This window comes from Lissotriton helveticus, chromosome 5_1 (genome assembly GCF_964261635.1).
Source record: "Lissotriton helveticus chromosome 5_1, aLisHel1.1, whole genome shotgun sequence".
In the NCBI taxonomy this organism is placed as follows: domain Eukaryota; kingdom Metazoa; phylum Chordata; class Amphibia; order Caudata; family Salamandridae; genus Lissotriton; species Lissotriton helveticus.
This window is the reverse complement of record NC_136065.1, coordinates 1,353,812,672-1,353,821,088: the sequence shown is the minus strand read 5'-3', so window position 1 is coordinate 1,353,821,088 and position 8,417 is coordinate 1,353,812,672.

Here is an 8,417-nt window from a genome sequence, read left to right as displayed (position 1 = left end):
TTTTATTCTTTGTAGTCACATTGCTTTTTATTCTTTGTAGCTCATAATTCATGTATATATATATATATATGATCAAGCCGTAATGGCGAAACGCGTTGTTTTTGTACTTGCCGATTAAATTTACTGCATACAATCTGAATGTCCGAGTGTTTCCTGATAACGCGGGGACTTGTGGATTGAATACATAGGAGTTCCGATATTCTGGCTTGGACCACCCACGACAGCCCGACATTTCCATACCGGAGTTTGTGGACTGCATATCTATATATATATATATATATATATATATATACATATATATATATATATATATATATATATATATATATATATATATATATATATATATATATTTTACCTACTGGCAGTCACCAGTAGGTAGTTATAGTTAGGACCTTGTTTATATTGAAAACGCTTTTTTCTTTTGGCAATATCTTTGGCGCCGTTTGACGAATCTTCGCGAAATTTTCAAAACCGGTCAGCTCCTGTCTTGAAAGTTTCGGGGTGATTCCTCAAGCGGGGGCCGAGAAAAAAGGGGGGTCCCAAAATGCGTTTTCCCCATGTTAATTTCCGTAGGACAAATTGGAACAGGCTACAGCCCGAACTGCTGAACGGAATGACACCAAATTTGGCAATAAGGTAGCTCTAGGTTCAGAAAGAGACCTTTTTTCTAAATGGTGTAAATCCGTTCAGTAGTTTCTGAGAAATAAAAAAATAAATATCGAAATCTGAGCACCGAGGAGGATTGGCGAACCATCCCAGGCACAAGCTACACTCTTATTGGCTGTCAACACTCCAAACCAGGAAGTGTCAGCAGCCATCTACGAGTCATAAGAAATCAGTAGAGAAAAAGGTGAAAAACAAGAAAAGGGGGCAGGGTAGATACACCCTGAATCCCCACTGGGACCCCCACCAAAAGAGGAAAAAAATTAAGCGCGGGCTCCGCGCTTCATTATCTGTATGCCCCCAGGTGGGCCAGGTCCTGGGGGCAATGACAAATTATATAACGGTGGCCCGTGGGGCCCCTGCATCCTTGGAGACAGCCACCTCCCCGGGGCTATACTAATTATATGGGGGCACGCGCCCCCCGCAGCCCCGGGGCTTGTTTAATAAGATGTAGACAGGTCTCCCAGGCCCCCCAATCCCCGGGGACCACCACCTCCCTGGGGCTTTATTTAAGTATGCGCGGGGGCACGTGGCCCCCCACGCTGCCCGGGGACCGCCACCTTCCCGGGGCTTAAATGTATTTTTTTACATAAAATGTGGGTGGGGGGCCTCACAGACTGCCGCAAGCCCTGGGGACAGCCACCTCCCTGGGGCTTTCTTTAATTATTTGCGGGGGCCTCATGGGCACCCCAAAGCCCCGGGGACCACCACCTCCCTGGGGTTATCTTAAATGATGGGAGGGGGACCGCGCGGCCCCCCTTCTGGAGCTGTTGATGGCCCTAGGGACCGCCACACACCAGGGCCGGCTCCTGCAATAGGGTGCTGTTTGCTATGGCAGGGCGGGAGCACACCTCCCGTCCTGTCATAGCATACTCCTGCTTTGCTTCGTTGAAGTGAGAGCAGGAAATCTGCTCTCGATTCAACGAAGCAAAGCAGGATTGCTTTTGAGAAAGGGGAGCTGCATATTAGCAGCTTCCCTTGCTCAAAAGCAAAGCCGGCTCCCTCAGGAGGCAGGGAGCCGGCGGGACCACGGTCCCCAACTTGATGGCCGACCCTAGGGGATGGGGTCCGTGGCGCCAGTAGTGGCCCAGGAGGGGTGCCACTTGGCCCCCTCAAATTTAATTTAAAAAAATGAGGCCATGCCTCAGGGGATGGGGTCCCGGGTTCGGAATTGGCCCCGGGAGCGGGGGCCGCACAGCCCTCTACCCATTAAAAAAAGGGTCAGGCCCTGGGTGATGGGGTCTCGAGGGCCCCAAAAATAGTAAAAAAAGGGGGGCCACACAGCTCCATTCTAAAAAATGTTTTTTTTTAAAGCCAGCATCACGCCAGAGGCCCTGTCCCCTCCCTGCACCACTTTGCAAACGCGCCCCCTGGTTCGTTATAAGTTTGGAAATTAGGTCCCCATGAATACTGTGGGTCCCTGGGGGCCAACTGGCCCACCAGGTACCTCCAGTATGCGCCTACTAGCTGGTTTGCAGAGAAGGGGTCCGAGGCCATGCCCCTTTTCACACCACTCTGCAAAAGTGCCTCTTGGCACACTGTTGGTGGGGGAATGAGGTCCTCTTCTGTCCTGAGGACCTCAGGCCACAAGTGGACTTCATCCCCCAAGCCGCAGTGTGCCATGAGCCGTATTTGCAAAGTGGTGTAAAAAGGGGGTGTGGCCCCAAACCACTCTCTGCAATCCAGGTGTGTGGCACTTTATGTAGGTACCTTGTGGGCTCGTTAGTCCCCACGGACCCTCAGGAATGAAGAGGACTTAATACCCCAAATTAGAACACGCCAGGTGGCACATTTGCAGAGTGGTGGGGAAATGGGGCGTGGTCTTTGTCCACCTCTCAGCAATCCCACTGTGTGGGGCTTACTGGAGGTAAGAGGTAGGCTAGTTGGCCCCTAAAGGACCCCCAGCGGCGAAGGGGACTTCAATCCTCATACAAAAGCGCACCAGGGAGCGCGTTTGCAGAGTGGTAGGCAAAGGGGGCATGGCCTGCTATGAGAACTTAGCAATCCTGCTGTGTGGGATTTACTGGAGGTAATAGGAGGGGTAGTTGGTGCTGAGATTGTCCTTGGGGCCAACTACCCCTCTTGTTACCTCCAGTAAGTCTCATACAGTGGGATTGCTAAGACGTCTTCGAAGGACATGCCCCCCTTTCTCCACCACTTTGCAAATGCACATCCTGGCAGACTACGGGAAGGAGGATGAAGTCCAATATACTCCTGAGGGACTTTGGAGGCCTAGAAGCCCTCCTGGTACCTCCTCTAAGTCATATGCAGCGGAATTCCTGAGCGCTGGTCGGTGGCCGAGCACCCTTTCCCCACCACTCTGCAAACATGATTACTACTTAAAGAAGCATCTTTCTGCACCTCTGACTTAGAGGTAGTTTTAAACCCCCTGCCCTATTATGTACTAGGGCCTCACAGAGGAGGTCATGCAAATCACAGTGGTACCCCAACGCGTTATGTTCCCTAGTGTATGTAGGTGTTTTCACTGTATTCTAAGTGTCTTTTAGCATAGCACTGGCTCTAGGCATGGTTAGTCAGAGTCAGTGAACACCAGTACCCGTCAGCAAAAAGATGGGGGCACAGGATGGCTTTGCAACAAGGCCTCTTTCTGCTCCTCTGTTGGTTCTTTGTGCACATCTTTGCTTGTTTCTTCACCTTTCTTTATCTTATTGGACTTCTGTTGCCTCTTTCCTCATTTCTCTTGCTTCTTTATGTGCCTTTCTTCCTCTTTCTGCACATGTACTACATCTGTAGGCATAGTAAGAAATTAGCATTTAAAAAACTTTTGAAATTTACTGAAAAAAAACACAGGTATCAGGGATGTTATAGTTAGAAATTAGCATTTAAAAAACCTTTGAAATACACTGAAAAAACAGAGGTTTCAGGGACGTTATAGTTAGAAATTAGCATTTAAAAAACCTTGGAAATTCACTGAAAATACCACAGGTTTCAGGGACGTTAAAGTTAGTTGGACATTTCACTCTTACAAAACCAGAGAAATTCGGCCATTATAGTTAGTTAAGCTGACCATAACTCGCCCCCCCCCGCAATGCACTGCTGAAGACGTCACATATTACATCATTCATTCAGGCTACGAATATGTCTATAACGGAGATGTTACATATTTTAAGATGGCCACCATGTTTTCCCTGTAAAGGCTCTGACGTGTTTCCTGCCTGACTGTCACTGATTTCCAGTTTTGAAAAGTAGAAAATGTATTTAAATGGTGATAGAAATTAAATTTGTGTTGACACTGAGGAAGGCGACCTTGCCGAAACGCATCTGTCATCCAGTGCGCTCGTTATTTTACTGCTGCCAGGATGGGCGATAGATGTTATTGGATTTATCCAGCAACCCACCTTGCAGAGAGCGGCACCCATAGCAAGTGGCGTGATGGCTGGTGGACTGGTGTTGGAGTATATGCCAGCGGAACCACAGCCAGTCTTAATTTTGCATAAAATGTTCAAGAATGCACTGCTGTAACACTACCACTGCCATCAGTGTGAGAAAAAGTCCTATGTCATGTTTCTGTTTACATATGTACGATCATTTTGTTGGCTCAGCGTGTGATCAAGGCAATTCTTTGCCGAAACGCATAACTGAGGAATAAAGTTCCAAATTTGCATCTGCAGAGGACTTTGAGTGTGCGCAATATTGAACATTTTATGCAAAATTATGACCAGCTGTGGTTCCGCCGGCACCACGCACCAGTTGACGATGGGCTCAGTCTCAGGAGGAACCTTCTTTCTTTTTTGATACAAACAGAGGGACAGTGAGCCGGCCGCTGCTTTCGAATCAAGAATTGCAGTTTCTTACAGATTATCGAAGACACCAGCCGACATTACAGAGGTAAGCCTAGGACCCGGGGGAACACTCTGAGAGGGGTGCGACCGTGTACACAGTACACGTGCATACTCCTTCGTGGGTGTAACACCGGGGTTTGGGTACTTGCAACTCTGTTTGGCAGTAAAGAGGAAAACAGGATTTTCAAGATTTTCACCATCTTGGCATTTGAAAACACAAGAGGTTCTGTCACATGTAAAGATACGTTTAACTGCCCATCAACAGAAGTACAAGCCAGTGCATGCATTTCGGGAACACAGAAAGCTGCACAGAAGGTTTTGTATGTACTGGGGACGGTCTTAAGTCAATAATAACATAAGCAGTGGGTGCAACATTTTAAAACAGAAACTGAGTAAACAGCACCGTTTCTATACCAGAGACTGTAACAGCGACCTTTATAAGCACACAGATTATTCAATGCACCCAACACGTGTGAAGCCTCCTTAAGTGTCAGATACGGACTGTGTATCATACCATATGAATTTTCTCTGAAATTTTCACAGACATTTTCCCCGTGTCAAAAGACTAGCAATACACCATATAGCGGTATCAGGAACTTCCTATCATAGGAGGGAAGAATCCTCTGCTCCAGTGCAAATTAGTGAGGGCTGTGGGTCAAGGTGCCCATGAGTCCCTAGGAACCCATGCAAGAACAACTTAACTGCACTTAGAGAACTGAGGCAATTGAGACTTTTTTAAACAGACATGGAGGATGAGAATGAAAGACGTAAGGTTGCGCAAATGCTATTTGCTCATGCCCCTGGAAAGGGACAAACAATTGCGGTATCTCGCAACCAAGATACTTCATTGAATACAAAGCTAAAAAAATATGAAAAATTGAAGAAAGAGGAATCATCTAGGTGGTGGGAGGCAATCTGCCTCTAGGACTATGTGATTAAACAAATGGTACTGCGTGACCTCAGGATTTATGAGTCCTCTAATCCACGTATGTTAGAAGAATTGGCGGAAAACCCTGCCACAAGCTCAAAAATATGTTGTGCATACTCATCAAGTACGCTTGGGAAGATAGAGACAAAATCATCAAGGAAATTCCTGAAATTGACGAAGAATTGAAGCATAATAGTGATCAAGAGAGCATTCAAAAATTCAAGGATGATCTGAAAGGAAGATTATTGAAACATGAGGAAGACATCAAATTCGAAAGCAAAGAAAGTTACATTGTGACTGTATTGATTATAAAAACATCACATGGGGATTCGGAATTGCCAACCACTGCCAAGTTCCTCCAGTGACAGCAGTAACAAGTGATTCAGATACCGATGTATCGACTAATACAGCAAGCACCTCTTCCGATATCGAGATCCTGACAAGACCGGCCACTTTTTTTGACGAGTTTCGGGTGCTGCGAAGGGGTCTGCAAACGGGAAGAACAACACCAACACTACCACCGAGGGGATGGGGCGGAGTCCGGGGGCAAGGAAGAGGAAGAGGCAAGGGTGCAGTAAACAAAGGTGCCTCAGGCGGAAACATAGGATAAAGAAAAGGAGAGCTCATGGAAATCAAACGGGGTGGCTCCAAGAAGAACCAACAATGATGGACACTGATATGGTAAACAAAACCATAATTAACTTGAAAACACATCCCCTTTCTTTGTATGAGAAAACAACCCTATGCTTAGGACTAAATTTTTGCCCCACAGAAATGTTCAACTATATAGAGACCCGGGATGACATTTTTAAATTTATTAGAAAACTTAAGCTTAAAAAGTGGCATAGCCTAAAAAACAGTAGTCCTTTAAATACCAATACCACTTCTGCTGAAACATTTACAATGCCATCCCTTACAGTCGGAGATGTAGACACTTTGCAGACTATGCATGACATTGACCTTGCCTCAAGAGAGATCATCGGAGAAAGTTCTAGTTCCTATTACAATTTCAATATCATCACTGACAGAGCTGCATGTACTGGTTTTAAACCAAGTTCAGTGTTTTACCCAAATCTTCTGCATGACGGTATTGATACATTTCATGATTTCGTCACACAAGAACTTTTGAAACAAAAACACCAGAACATTACAAGAAATACTATAGGTTACAATCTATCAAGTAGACAAAGAAACATCATAGTATCTCTATCCAATGATACAAATATTGTTATTCATCCGTCTGACAAAGGCGTCAATATTGTATTGTGGAGTAGATAAATGTACATAGGTGAGGCTCATAAGCAACTTGACTAAATGTTACTGTCCATATAATACAACCACATACAATGAAAGTATTACAACTGCTTGGAGCAGACTTGCAGAGTGGCAACAGTCTGGGATCATTTTGTGGCAAGAATAATGCTTCTTGAAAAGGGATTACCCCAGACTGCCCATTCTGTATCTTCTTCCAAAGATACATAAACATCTCATGGTTCCCCCAGGTCGACCGATTGTATCGTCTATAGGGAATGTATTCGAAAACATTTCCAAATACGTTGGCCATTTTCTGAGAGAGTATGTTACACTATTCCCATCTTATGTCAGGGATACAAAGGATTTTATAAATAAATTAGAGAGCATCATCTGGGAAGAGGTATATATCCTCATTACCATGGGCGTGAACACCCTTTATACACCATCATTGATCACGCCCAGGAGATAAACGCATGTAGAGAGAGGGAGAGGGAGAAAAATATAGAGTATCTTGAACATATCAAGATGCTTACAGAAATGATAATGTGTGTGACGAATAACATCTTTATGTTCAACTGGGAACTGTACAGGCAGGTACGTGGCATGGCCATGGGTACGTTCTTCACACCTTGCTTTGCGAATCTCTTCCTAGGAAAATGGGAGGAGGAGATCCGCAGAGAGGTACTACTTCAATCTGACTTTGAAAGAGTAGTGGTATGGCTGAGGTACATTGACGATTTATTCGTCACCTGGAAAGGCAGCGAATTGGAAGATGCGGATTTTATCGAGCAACTCAATATCAATGAATACAATATAGAACTCAGTCAAAACATGAGCATTCCCTGTATTGAGTTCCTTGATGTCAAGATTGAAGCTCGACATGGCAGCCTCACTAAAAGTCTGCACTGCAAGGAAACAGCTGGAAGCAGCCCTCTTTATGCCCTCAGCGGTCACCCAAATGCCCTAAAATGGAGCATACCATATGGGGAGCTGTTGAGGGCAAGAAGAAACTGCAGCAGGGATGAAGCCTATTTTAAAGAACAGGAGAGCATGCTCAACAGATTTAGAGAACGGGGGTATCCTGAATGGGTACTCAAGAGGGCCACTCTTAAAATAAGTGGGGTTATTAGACAGGAAGCTCTTGAAACTCCTAAGAAAGAGATTGATGAAAATAACACCAAGGTGATCTTGACATTCAATAGACACTCTCAGAAAATACACAAAATTCTGGCTGACAACTGGAACATTCTGAAGACAGATAACATTGTAGGACCCAGCTTAAGTGACAGACCTCTGATTACATACAGAAAAGGTAGGAGTCTAAAGGACTTGTTAGTAAAAGGGGATTTCACAGAACCAAACATGGCAAACATACATAACCATAAAGGTTTTTTTCCATGTTGGCATTGTAAAGTTTGCAAGTATAGCCATGTGGTCAAGGAATTTAAGGTACCTGGGTCTAAGATGAATAGAAACATAACTCTTTTCCTTACTTGTAGCAGTATTTTCGTGATTTATGTCCTGGAATGTCAGCGCAGACAGAAGTATGTGGGTAGTACATCCCATATGGCCAAAAAGAGGGTCTTGGAACACCTTAGGACTATTACAAACAAGGATGCACACTATCCCATTCCCAGACATTTCCTAGACCATCACCAATCCAATAGCTCTCTTCTTAATTACTATGTCATGAACAAATCAGTAAGGGACATAGATTCCCTGGATGTCACAAATTAAATGAAGAGTTAGCAACACACCTGTATAAA